The sequence below is a fragment of the Choloepus didactylus genome, chromosome 3 (assembly GCF_015220235.1).
Source record: "Choloepus didactylus isolate mChoDid1 chromosome 3, mChoDid1.pri, whole genome shotgun sequence".
NCBI classification, from domain to species: Eukaryota; Metazoa; Chordata; class Mammalia; order Pilosa; family Megalonychidae; genus Choloepus; species Choloepus didactylus.
The window spans coordinates 156,585,646-156,599,844 of NC_051309.1; the positions used below are offsets into that span (position 1 = coordinate 156,585,646).

Sequence of the window (14,199 nt, forward strand, 5' to 3'; positions counted from 1 at the left end):
GCCAACATGAGGAGAGACCAGCAGCTCATCTGAGAGACACTGGAGTCAGTGGAGTTGGGGAACGTCTCGGTGCTAAATACAACTATTTCCATTTAGGGGATAATTACTTGCAACTGCTCTAGAATTGCTACCCTCTACCTTAGATAGTACTAAAAAAAACCCACATTATTTTCCAACTCCTTTTTCAAGATTCCCTTCTATTTGTTTAAGTACAAATATATCAGCTACACTCCCCTTCCCTACATTTAATGATGTTGAAAAATGATGCAAGATCATATTTTAGGTAATGTGTGTGCCAGAAGATGGCAGCAGCAGGGTGGGCAGCATGAGGAATCCGGAGGAGCGGTGAGTCTCATTGAAACGGGCTGCCATGGCCCTCCACAACCCGCAGACATGAGACACATTGGATGATACTATGCATATGGAGCATCGGTCCCGAGCCTGTCATTTTGGGAGGTTTTAGCCCAGATGAGTTCAATCAGTTCTTTGTGACTCCTTGCTCTTCAGTTGATCTTCCTTCATACAACAGAACAGTTTTGTGTGGTACGTGGGCTACAGATGAACTACATGATGGACCAGAATATCAGAGAACTGGGTTTGGTATTAATGAAGTAATAGAACCCAATCACACTTTGTCAAGAACCCCCAAATACACTATTTCAAACACACTGAATCCTCAGGCCCCTGAATTTATTCTTGGTTGCACACCTCTCAAGAAAACTGCTGATGACATAGATAAAGAAGCAAAATACAACTCCATCAAACGCCAGTGCCCAGACTGTACCCTTCCCTTGGATAGCAGTTCTCACATGGATGCTGAAGTTTTGGAAAATGATGGTGTCTCAGATGGTCTTGGACAAAGGGAACATAGAAAGAGGGAAAAACGACAACCTGGCTATTACAATTACTTGCAGGATGGCAGTGATGGGAGTGTCCCCATTGAAGCCCTGGTCAACGGGCATGCCAGTTCAGCAGTCCTAAACAGTGCAATTCCGAAGGATGCCGAGTTTATGGGTGGCATGCCATTGGTCACATCCAGGACTTGTAACAGCCCTCAGAGCTCCATGGACTGTGTCAGTGACACCACGCCTGATGGCTTTTTCCCCAGAGCACTCACCAACAATGCCAGGACTGTGGGGCAGCCCAAGACTTGCCACCTTACTGACTTTGAGCGGTTATGCCTCCCTGCAGAGGCTGGCAGAGACAGCCTTGTAAGGACAGCTGCGGCTCAGCCTTGTGTTGGCACTGATACTACTGAAAACCTTGGCCTTGCTAATAGACAAATTCTTGAATCCTTCAATGAAGGCTCAGCTGCCAACGGGGTAGAATTGAACCTGCTGGAGAGCACCAACTCAGACCCAGCTGAATCAGAGAGTATTTTATCACCTGCTGACCCCGTGGCCTCAGCGGCAGGCTTCCTTCCTCTCAGCCAGCCTGCTAGGCCATGGGCTAGCCTTTTTCATGATTTTAAGCCCTCTTCTTCCTCACGTGTGGCTTATGTGGAAGATAAGTATTCCCCTCCTGCACATATTCCCTGCTCTCTGAAAAGCAGGTCAAAGTCAAAGAAAAGCTCATTCCAATTTCAGAGGATCATGTAGCATAAGATTGAAGAATTACTGGAGAATGTCTCTAATACATAAACCAGTGTCATTGCAACCAGTGATCAATAAAGGCACCTGGTGCTACATCAATGCCATGTTGTAGCCATTGGTTTTTTGCCACCCAATGTATTACCTGATGAGGTTTATTACTCTGTATTCAAAAGTGCAACAGTCTTGTATGTCAACCCCTGTGACAAATAGCTTTGTTCGCCTAATGAATGAGTTTACTAATATGACAGTACCTCCAAATCCCAGACAAGTTCCTGGGGATAAAACCACGAGGGACAGCCACCCTAGAGTTGTCTTTGAACCCACATATATTTATAGACTCCTGTCTGTTATCAAATCAAGCCTGAATGAAAAGGACTGATGAGAAGATGCTGAGGAATGCTTAGGCTTTATTCTAATGGACTTCATGAAGAGAGGAACCTGAAGACACTTCTCTCACCAAATAATGAAAAGCTTACTGTTTCTAATGTACCCAAAAGCCACTTGGTAAACAAAGAAGAATGGGAAGAACAAGGCAAAGGAAGCAAGGACAAATGGGAACAAGTGGGCCCCAGGAATGACTTCAATCATTCGCCAGATGGATTTTGTTCAGATCCCAATCATTGGCATTTTTGGTGGACACATCAGGTCTGTGGTTTACCAGCAGAGTTCAAAAGAATCTGCCACTTTGTCACTGTTTTTCATGTTGCAGTTGGCTATCCAGTCTGACAAGATATGTGCAGTTCAGGATGCATGGGAGAGCTTAGTGGCAAGAGATTCTGCCCAAGGTTATACCACAAAAACCAAACAAGAGGTTAAGAGTGACTCTGGAAAAACTCCTTCCATTCTTGTGTTACATCTTAAACTATTTATTTATAGTTTCTGACTTCTGGTTGAAGTCAGAAGCTCATCAGAAATATTGAATATCCCATGGACTTGGAAATTATTAAAGTATTACTTTCTCCAGAAATTCAAAATAAGAATTTTAAATGCCACGGAACCTATAGGCTCTTTGCAGTGGTCTACGAACATGGCAACAGTGCGACGGGTGGTCATTACACCACAATTGCCTTCCAGATTGGTCTCAACGGCTGGTTGCACATTGATGACCAGACGGTCAAGGTGATCAGCCAGAACCAGGTGGTGAAGCCAGCCACCAGGTGCACAGCCTACCTCCCAAACTACCGCCACATGGACCTGCTGTAACCTGGCCTGGGTGCGTGTGCCATATGCTCGCTTGTACAATGCCAATGCTCACAAACTTTCTTCCTCTCTTTAGTGGCTCTTTAGAGATAATCTTTTTCTCCCTTTTGCAAAAATGGGCTAGAATGGAAAAGAGGCTCCTTGGCTTTGTGTACGGCATAGTTTATGTTGACTTTTAACATCCAAATCAGAATTGTTTGGTTGAAATAGACTGTTGCTTGATTTAAGAAGATACACAAAAGCCCATATTTCTAAAATAATGCTGATTCCTAAGATAAGAAAGGGGAATTTGCATTTGATTCCCAGTTTAACTGCTTAGTAGAATAAATCCTGTACCAGCAACAACACCTGTAAATTTGTGAAAATGAAATTTACCTTTCCTTAAAAAATAAAATGTTTTAATCTATCATGCTTTCCTCCTCCCCCACCCTTTAGTCTCTGATAAATGATAAAAATACACCCAGTTATCAGAAGACAAACAGTTTTTATTTCAAAATGCATAAATTGATTAATTAACACAAAAAATAAGTTGCTGGTTCCTAGCAAGAATTTTTAATAATTGTGTGATGAGAAACTGCTATGTACACATTGCAGATCAAATATTTGGAGTTAAGATGTTAGTCTACATATATGAGTTGTAACTTTGTTGTCATTCAGAGATTTCAAATTACACTCATGCTTCTGTGTGCATAGTGAAAAATGGGCAAAATAATGAAAATGTATATTTCCTTAAGTAGGCTCTGTTTGATTATGCTCTCTGCTCTTCTCTAATGCTGCATCTCTAATTGGACACAGTTCAGTGATATCTAGGAGTACAAAGTCACCCGTCAATAAAAATCACAAAGTTGATTTTTAAAAAAGATTATATTTTAAGTTAATGTTTCCTGATGGCAGCTGGAAAGGCACCTCAATATCAATATTAAAATACTTAAAATTGCATTGTAAGATAGGCTTTCTATAGACAATGAATCTGTCCACAGTGTAAGAATTCTAACAGTGCTATCAAAGCAGGGGAGGGTTCCCTTCTGGGATGCAGCATCCTCATCTTTTCCTGTCCTTCCGCTGTTGAGATCTCATGTAAGAGCTTCCTTGACCCCTGGAGATTTACGGAAACTTTGTTTGAACTCCCAGAAATGTGGCTTATGCAATTCCAGGGCCTCCTAGCATTTTCCCCAAGAATTCCTAGCTTCTTAACCTAATGGTCCCTTCTATCTTTGCTCCTGCGTCTGCTCCAATAATCTGGGTTTCATCACCCACCAGCCTGGGCTCAAAGCTCTGTCCTTGGCCCACGTGGGTTTACCATTTAGGGATATCCAGAGCAGTAATGGCAAATCTCCATACTGCAGCCTCTGTCTTCCTACCGCCTCTCCCTCTCACTTTGCCTTCAGGGAGTATGAGCTAGGCCCCTGGCCAGAACCTCAAAAGCCTCTGGAGTTCTGGGAAGGAAAATTTCTCCATTTCATTTCACTTATCATAATGCTTTATCCTGGGGTGTACGTTGCTGCTTAGTTTTGTGCTTACAGGCCTTTGTACACTGACAACACAAGAGAACAGGAAGGACATGTAGGTGTTAACAGATAAGAGATGGAAAGAAAAGAAAGGCTAAGGCCTTTTCCTTAATTCATGGCTTCTGTGGTATAGTGCATTGTCTTGACTGTGACATATGTGGCTGATTTTCAAGCTTTCCTTAGAATAAACACTTGGTATGATCAGGTTATCATGATCTTGAAACCAAAAGGCTAGTCCAAGATGCCTACTTATTAGTTTTCAATGAGATGTAGTTGCCAATCATATTAAAATACACAGATCATCTCTAAACAAAAGTTCATTTTTTCCTCTTCTAAAGACAAAGTGAGTTAATGTAATGAGATATGTTATGATCTGGATTACTGATAAATATCAAATCAGGGTAATTGCAAGTAGCACACCCTGGTTACAGCAATTAAAAGCACAAACTCTAGAGCCAGATGGAATTGCTGGGTCTGAATCACAGCTTTGCTATTTACTGGCTGTACAACCTTGGGCAAGTTCCATAACCCTCAGTTTCTTCTTCTGTAAAATGAAGATAATAATGCTTAACTCATGGGATTCTTATAAGAATTATATGAGCTAACACATGTCAAGTGCTTGGCATAATGCCCACCGCCTAGTAAACTCTCCACGGGTTACCTTGTAGTTTAAGATCTTCTCTCTAGGCCAAGGGGTTGGGGGAAGGGGTGTGCCAGCTGATGTCAGTAAGGAATTGTGTTTGGTTGCTGCTAACAGGGATTGGCAACAACAGTGGTTTAAACAAAACAGAGGTTCTTTTCTCTCTCTCTGTCTGTCAGGAGGAGGAGGGGAGAGGAGGAGGAGGAGAGCACTGGTGAGCAGCCTAGGGCAGGTATGGTGACTCATCATCATCAGGGACCCAGAATCCTTTTGCTTCTGTGCTCAGGCCTCCTTATCATGTGGTTTCCTTCCTCAAGGTCACTTTATGATAAAATGTGAAGCTTCAAAATTACATCTGCATCACAGGCAGTTGTATGTTCCCTGTAAGTCTCAACCAAAAACTTCTGTTCACTTTTCATCAGCCAGAACAGAGTCCAAGGGCCACACCCAGCTGCAAAATTGTCAGGAAAAGGTAGCCTTTAAGTTGTGCACTTGGCTTCCCCAAATAAAACTTGAGTTCTCATTAAGGAAGAAGGGGAGAATGGGTTTTGATAGCAGTTACTACTACTGTCTTTGGAACAAGAGCTTTTCTCTTTTCCCACCTTAATCTTCACACAAGAAAGGGACTATATAGGAGCTAAAAGTGTTGTGAAGTCCATGGAGACAGAAAGGTCACAAAGAGAGGTCAAAGCGCTGAATCTGGGACTCTGGCCAGGATTCCTTTGGCATAACAACACAAGGTTATTTCTAGAGACAGAGGAGGAAGGAAATGAAGGCCCCAAAGGACAGGGGTCTTATCATTTTAAAGAATAGAATTTGAACAAGACTTAGTATCACTGCCCGCTATGAGTGGGAACCAATGAAATAAGTGATATAAAATGAACCTTGGACAAGGAAACCTGGGTCCAAGAATTGGCTCTACTGCTTCCTAAGTGTGGGGCTCTGAACAAGTCACTCTCCTCCCAATGGAAGAAAGGAAAAGGGAAGTAATATTTGAGTGCCATATGCTGTTTTACCTTCCCAGATTAACAACCAGTGTGGTAGATGTTCTTAACCCTCAGAGTATACAAAAATAAACTGAGGAACAGAGATGTTAGATAAGTTGCCTAGGGTCGATCAGTGGAAGTAGCAGAGATAAGGTCCATCTCATTTGGTGGTCTCAGCTATTATCCATTGTTATAGACCCTGGATGAGGCAAAAATGAGCCTGACCCATTAGGAGATGAAGGCACTGAGGCTCAGAAAGGTCAACTGAATTGGCCAAGACCCAGGAATTCTGACTCCATCATTTTTGCTCAGCATCCACTCTCTCTCTTGCAGGGGTGTTTTCTCAGGCATCATTTTGGTTGTTGATGTTGATGACAATGATGATGATGATGATGCCTTTGCTGTTATTCATTCTCTTGAGAAAAAAAGGAGGTTTAATGATCAACTGTCATTAGAAAACACAGCACATTATATCCTCTTCCTAGAAACTCTAAGTGTACAAACTCCTGTTGTAAAGAAACATGTATAACTTAATCTATCATGTGTTTTAATATTTCCTGTTTCAGTAAATGTTATCTTATTGTCTTCCATCCGGTTATCCATATCAGAAACTGTCAGGAACCACCAGCCCACTCCCCATTCCACTCTCCACCCCCCAAATACACATACTTTTTCTGTTCATTTCTGCAGCCTCAACTGCCATCCAGGTTCAAATTATTATTGTCTTTCCATAGTAGCCTCCTGATTAGATTTACCTGCTTCTGTTCTTGGCCCTTTAATTCATACTGTAGCTAGGATAATCTCAGCATGTAAATCATCTCCCTATGCAAAATCAGATGCAAAGTCCAAAACCCCTAAGGTGGTCCAGACCCCTTCTCCAGCCTAAACCCCCTGTAATGCTACACTCTGGTCACATGGAAATCTTTTCAGTGCTTCAGATGTTCAACATCATCCCTCCTCCCAGTCTTTGCATGTACCGTTCCCTGCTTGGCACATTCTCCTTTACCTCCTCGTCTGACAATCTCCAACTCATCCTTCAGGTCTGAACTGAAAAATCCTTTCTCTCAAACAGGGCCTTTCCTTAACATTACCGTATACCCTTAATACTTCTCCTGTCACAGCATTCATTGCTAGAAATGTCTTTTTAAAATATCTTCCTTCCAAATCTGAGTGAGAGCTACATCCATTATTTATCGCTCAAGTTCCCACTTCCAAAACAAAAACCGGATCATACTAAACACCTAAGAAACATTTGAGAGAATTCATGAATTTTGTTTTAACTCATTTGATCATAGAAGACTTTCTTTGTTTATGAGTATGTTTGTATGTTTGTATTTATACAAATCTAACTCACTTTAGGAAATACTGCTCTACATATTAAAAAGAGAAATATTATATGCTACCACTAATGTGAACATTGAAAAATGTAAAACAAATGGTTTATAATGTAGAATGTAGGGGAACTAGTGATAGAGAGCAATTAAGGAAGGGGGAATGATAATCGAATAAGAACAGATAAGCTATCGTGGGTAAATTTAACGTTCTGGGAATGCCCAGGAATGACTATGGTCTGTTAATTTCTGATGGGTATAGTAGGAACAAGTTCACAGAAATGTTGCTGTATTAGGTTGCTTTCTTGGGGTAGAGTAGGAACGTGTTGGAAGTAAAGTAGTTATCTTTAAAAAAAAAAAAAAATCATCCCTGACTTTTTTTCTTCCTGCAATTTTATTGAGATATAGTCACATACCATACAATCATCCAAAGTGTAAAATCAACTGTTTACAGTATCATTATACAGTTGTGCATTCATTGCCACAATTTTTGAACATTTTCTTTACTCTAAAAAAAATAATTAAAAGAATAAAAGTAAAAGTAAAAGTAAAAAAGAACACTAAAAAAAAAAAAAAAAGATTGATCTTGCTTGGTATCTAAGGCTCTCCAGAATCTTCCAGGCTTCTTATCAATGGTCCCTAGTCTCACCTTCCTGCACCTGGGCCTTTGAGGACTTCATTCTTCTCCACCTGGAATGTAAGATTCTAACCTCATATCTGCCCAACTACAACCACCCATCAAAGCTCAGCTCAGATTCTACCTCTTCCTCCATGGAGCCTGCCCTGCCCCCACAGCTAATGCTAATTTCTCCCTTCTCTGAACGCTTTCTATAGCACTACAGGTCCATACCAGTAATTTAGCATTTAGTCCTCATTGTTATTTTAGAATTGTGTGGAAATTTGTTTTTCAAATATTAACCACTGTTTTCTCCTTGGGTCTTCTCTTTCCATTCCTCTTCCTACCGTATTTAAGCACATAGACTTGAGCTCTGGCCACAGGGAAGGAAGCAGGGGAAAAACAATACAAAACAAAACAAAAACTACCTCTGGCTTGTGTCCCATCAGCCTAAATTTCTAAAGCAATTTAAAGAATTAGGTTAAAGAGAGAAAGAGTCTAGCATAAGATTCCCCCAGATTGGATGCAGAAAGGAGTGATAAAGGAGAGGTGCTGAGCACATTGATATAGTGGATCTCAGAGAGTGTGTTCCTCAAATGCATTGAGGTAGAATCCTGGAGAGGTCACAAAACCTCTGAGAGGCATGGGGACTGAAAGCAATGGGCATCCGTATGACACTTAGTGGACAGAACATTAGGGAGACAGAAAGACCCCAGAGAGGTTGTCCGTAAGATGTGACTGAACAAATAAGGACATGGACATCACAAAGATGCAACCTTGGCTTAGCAAGAAGACAGCAGATTAATTCCTGGGCCTTTAGGCATAGCATGGGAGCATCTGAGAGGTGTGTAGGACCTATAGGGGCCATGGAGACACTTTGGGGAATGAAGGACATCTTAGTGGCAATTTGCATGCAAACTAGAGCTGTGGATGCCCAAAGACAAATCATTCAAGGAGTAGATGGGTCCTATCCCAACATTTTAGTACTATTTACACTCCCAAGAATTTAGACAACCTGGAGATTAACCCTACTAGACTACAAGCTCCTTGATGGAAGACATTTTTATAAATTCTTCTTGGTTCTCCCCACACTTGGCCTAGGATGTTGTCTTTTACAAGGAAGGTAAAGAGTAACTGAATAAATCGTATTCCCTAGAAGGAATTCCAAATATCAAATTTTAGTCTCCAAGAAGAACATATTTCTCTAAGCCAACCCAGTAATGCCCAGAAATCTAGGTTATGGCACATTGAATCTGGGAACTCAGGAAAAAACTACTTCATACTGCTGTGGAGAGAAAAGAATACGTTAGTGTTGAGATGGCCCACAGGTTACTCTGTGGGGCAGGGGTTGGTGGATGGGTGTCTGGGGACCACTTCTCATTGCTTCGTGTCCCAAAGTTCCTTCTCCCATGGGCACCAGAGGAGGTGGACCAAGTCTCGTCATGGAGTTTTCTTTATCTTTCCATATTGATGATAATGCATGAGCTTTTTTTTTTTAATCAATTTACTTATTTTTTTTTACTTAGGTACCTATATGCAGGGATAAAAGAAAAGGAAAAAAGAAGAATACTTATATCTTTGTTGGAACACATTAGCCCTTAACTCTAAATAACCTTAGCAAATTTTAAAAAAGAAATCCTGAGAAACCATGACCAAGTTGTAATAGTTTCATACGCCACTAAAAAATAGTAGATATTTGTGTAATGATTGCATGAAAAATCTTAAGGTACAAAATAATAGGATTATAAAGCCTTGACTAGAAAGCAATGCAACTTTTGGAAATCAAAAATGGTGGACAAACCTTAAATTTGTTAACTTTTTATTGATTCCAAGCAGCTAATTGTAATAAATTAATAACTATGGTTATTTTTGTTTGTTTGTTTTTTCTCTGTTCATCACCAACTTCAAGTTTTTTGTCAAACAACTAACAATCAGAAGATCATTAGTCAATTATCCAGGAATGTAAAGGTATATTTATTTTCAGGTAACTAAATCAAGGTTTTCAATGAGGAGATCTCCAGATTTAGAACTTCATAAAAAGAAAAGAAAACCTACAGTGAAACATGTGACTAAACCATTATCTGCAACTGTGCAAAAGAACTTTTACAGTGAACACAGATATTTGGTTCAGGTAACCATACTCTTTAAACCAGGAGGATTTAAAGTCTGGGGTGAAATAGCTGGCACTTAAAAGCATCTCCATTGTAGCAAAACACATCAGGATCTCTTGTGGGCACTTCCTCAGACTTGTACTTTGGATTCTGGTTACTATTTAGATTTGGCATCTCCTTCTGTCTCATAATTTCTGACCTCAGCCCTTTGTAATTCTTCTTTCACAAGCCTGGTATTAGAATTTCATAGCTTACCTATGGCTTGTCTGGTAAATGACTTACACCCATATAGTGGGATTATGCTCCAACCAGACAGTTCTACTCACCATTTCCCATGAACAGAATTCAATTTCTTGTCTTTAAGCCTTGTTTATGCTTGGAGTGCTCTCAGGTCCCCATTTCTGCCTATGGAACTCAGGCAGTTCTACATTATGAAAACTTTGCCACAACATGTAATGGCTAAGACTGGGCATTTGTAGATGTAACTCAAGAGATCCACCTGTAACGTATGACTGAAGAGTTTTGGGAAACTGTAGCATTCAGTCAAGATGTCCTGGTGTATCCTCTGAGAGATGAGACTGGGATGGATTGTGTAATTATCAAGCTGAATCCTACTCGATTGCATTATACCTCTAAGTGGGAAAAGATGAATACTAGCAAAAGTAGAATGGTTTACCTGGAGAATAGGAGAGAAAAGCCAGAAGTTGTACATATCTCTCAGAAACTTTCTAGAGGGAGACCCTGACTGTTGTGGACACAGATATATTCCTCAGAAAGGAAGGATCTGATATGATGAAGGATGTACGGTCAGATTAAATACCCCCTCTCTTTACTTGATTCTGGGTTTGCCATGCAGCCTTCTGATTCCTAATACAGCCCAAATACCAGAAAGGAAGGGCCCAGGTGGAAGCCATGGATATTCTGGGACCTGCAAAAGAATATCATCCATCAGTCTCTTTACTACTAATTTTTGTATTGTTTTCCGTCTACCAAATTGGGTGCCAGGTATTTTACATATAACATTATAACAAATACAACAAAACTAGGATGTAGATAGTAATGCCCTCATTTCTTGGATGTGGAAGCTGTACTTCAAAGAGGTTAAGTTTTTTGACCAAGGACTCAAGTTCATAAATGGCAGAGACAAGATGTGAATACAGGTCTGACTCAGAAGCTGTCCTTTTTCTAGTAAGCCATCCTACCCTTAATGGGTTTGCTTTTCATAGTCAATATCTGATTTTGAACAATGCTGGTGTTAAGATAAAGTCAGGCTTTCCCGCTTGCCAACGCTGTGACCCTGGAATGTGATGGCTTCTCCAAGGAAATGACATAGTGTGCAGTCCTTTATGGACATCCTGATATTTGGCCCCACATACATACCCCTCTGTCTTACCAAGACCCTCCAATATCCAAGCCACCTTACAGGCCCAACACACTAGCCAAACTGCAGTTCTCGATATTATCTGAATCTGTCCCATGCCTTCTCACTTTGATGCTTTTGCTTCCTCAAATCCCCCCACCTCAAAAATCCACTCACTTCGATCTATTGAAATACTAGGGATTCCTTCCATGTATCTTTCTTCTGTCCCCTTGACAAAGTGACATCTCCCTCTTCTAAGTTCCTTCAGACATTAAGTATCATTTGCTTGCATAATATCCTCACCCATGAAACTGACAAATCATGGAATATACCAAAGCACAGGAAAAGGGCAGCTGAGTCTTAATATTCAAACCTACATGAGCCAGTCCTTGATGCAGTAAATCTTTTTGATTTTAGACATTCTAGTAGGTATATACTGGTATACTGGTATCTGATTGTGATTTTAATTTTCACCTCCCTAATAACTAATGATGTTGAACACATATTTTCTATTTTGGATTATAATTTATATACCTGGCTTATCTTCTGTGCTTCAAGGATCAGGCCTGATATATATTTGTACGTAGTGCAGTAATTTAATGTAGCACATGACCAAAAATATTTATTCAGTGAATGTAAAAAAATGATTAAGAAATATCACTTATAAAAGGCACAGTGGCAATTTATTTTAAGTAATTGGAATATATTTTAGACATCCATAAAATATAGACAGTTTTGGATTGCTACAAAGGTATTCCAAAAACAAAACACACCTTAAGTATATGATGTAATCTAAAGTATATATGTTTTGCTTTTATAAAAAGAAACATAAGATTATAGACTATAAGACATATGAGATAGTCTTATTGCTGTACTTATTAGTGATCACACTGTTACTCATCACATTGTGTATTTCTTATTAAAGAAAATTTCAAGCACTTGGACAATGTCATCACTGTCAAGAAACTATTGATCCCAAGGTGGCAGATAGGACTGTGAGAAAGCACACAAGCCTACATGAACTATCTCAGGGTATGGAAAAATTTATAGACATGATGATAGACCCCCATGGGAAACTGAGAAATCATGGAATATACCAAAGCATAGGAAAAGGGCAGCCGAGTCTTAATATTCAAACCTACATGAGCCAGTCCATGAAATCTGCCACTTGCAAAATCCTAAAGACAATTATTGCAACAGAATATTTTAGCTTATATTTGGAATCCATACAGCAATCTCTAAAAAGTGAGTGCGAGTTCCCCAAGAATGCTATAACTTTAAGCCAAAGTTATAACATTCCTTTTTTGATAAAATCACTTGGGATAGATAGTATTGTGCAATTTGGACTTCAGTTAGAGGTTTGATATACTTGTGGACAAGTTAGAGAAGTGAGATCATGCATTGATTATTAAAACAACAGCAAACAATGTGGGTTGGCAGTAATATGGTTGGGTAGATTTATAGGTCTAGCAATATCTAGTTCTTTAGCATCTTTGAATGTTTCTATAAAACAACTTGTAGGAAGAAATGAGGTGTGTGTACCCCACACACTCAGGGAGAGCACTACTCCACAGTGGCCAGGCTGGTGAGGCCAGTGCAGTCAACAGTGATCACACACTCAAGTTCAGAAGAGCAGCTCTGGGCCAAGTCCCCTGTCAATATAAATTGGTTCCTCACTCCCCACCATCTGGGTTACTGAAATCTGCCTCTACTTGGTTTACAAATCAGCTTTGCTCCTGGCCTACAGATTTCTGACATCTCCTAAAATCCTTCTCAGTGCCTTTTCACAAGAATGCCTGTTGCCAGCTCAGCTGTCTGACCACAATCCAGTCTTCCAGATATTGGGCAAGATCTGATGCCCAGTGGAGACTCCTGTCACTGACTGGGCACGCTCCCAGACTTGATTTCTGACAAGCCTTGTCATGCTAGGGTGCTATAGAGATAAATTTTAAAATCTGAGGATGACACAAAGCTAGGAGTGAGGAATAATAAAATGGAGAGAATTGAGAAGTTGAAAGACTGGATCAAGAGCAACAAAATGAAATTTAACTATCTTGAGTTTGTGCTCTAGATACAAATCCATAAATACAGATGATGGGAAAAATGACTATTCCATGTGAAAAGACTTGGATTTTTTTGTTGATTGTAAGTTCAGCATAATGTGACTTAGGTGCTCTAAAAGCTAATCCTCCTGTGGGCTGCATTAATAGGATAGTGTTCAAATTACACAGAGCAATAATCTCACTATAGCTTCCTTCAGCTGGTCAGGCAACAGTCGACTGCTCAGTTGTCACCTCCGTTTTGCAAGAGGGTCATGAACAGTCACAGACAGCTCAAGGAAAGTAGACCAGGGCAGAAGGATCTGGGCCCTCCATTGCACAAGTAATTGTTGGGACAATTGTTTAGCCAGAGCAGTGCCTCTATATCAGTTAAGACTCTTGGTTCAACAGAAAATTCAGCTGGTTTAGGCAAATAGGGGGCACAAGCCCTAATGATGAGGGCAAGTCTGCCATTCAGATGAGCTGCATAGGTGTGGCTGACTCAGTTATTTACCTCCGGCATCTGCTCTGATTTGTTGGTTCCCATAGAGCACTGGCTTTAAATATTTTGAATATCACCCTTGGAAACAGGAGTGTCTCATAGAATCCAAGGGTAGGAATAGAGCTGAACTTTAGGAAGGGCTAGAGCCAGGAAATGGAATGTCACTGGGAAGACTGGCAGTAGTGACTCTCCATCTCTCCCCTCTGCTTCGTTTTTCTTGGTCTGTGTGACAGCCTTCTTCAATGCTTAGTCTGCTTGCCAAAGGCTGGATTTCTCTTGATGTCAATCCCAGTTTCCCAATAGAAGGGATTCTG

At 40.4% G+C, this 14,199-nt stretch overlaps 1 pseudogene; it reads left to right on the forward strand.

The window, feature by feature from the left end:
• Nucleotides 1-300: 300 nt before the first annotated feature.
• LOC119528857 lies at nt 301-2,795 on the forward strand (annotated as a pseudogene).
• Nucleotides 2,796-14,199: the final 11,404 nt, after the last annotated feature.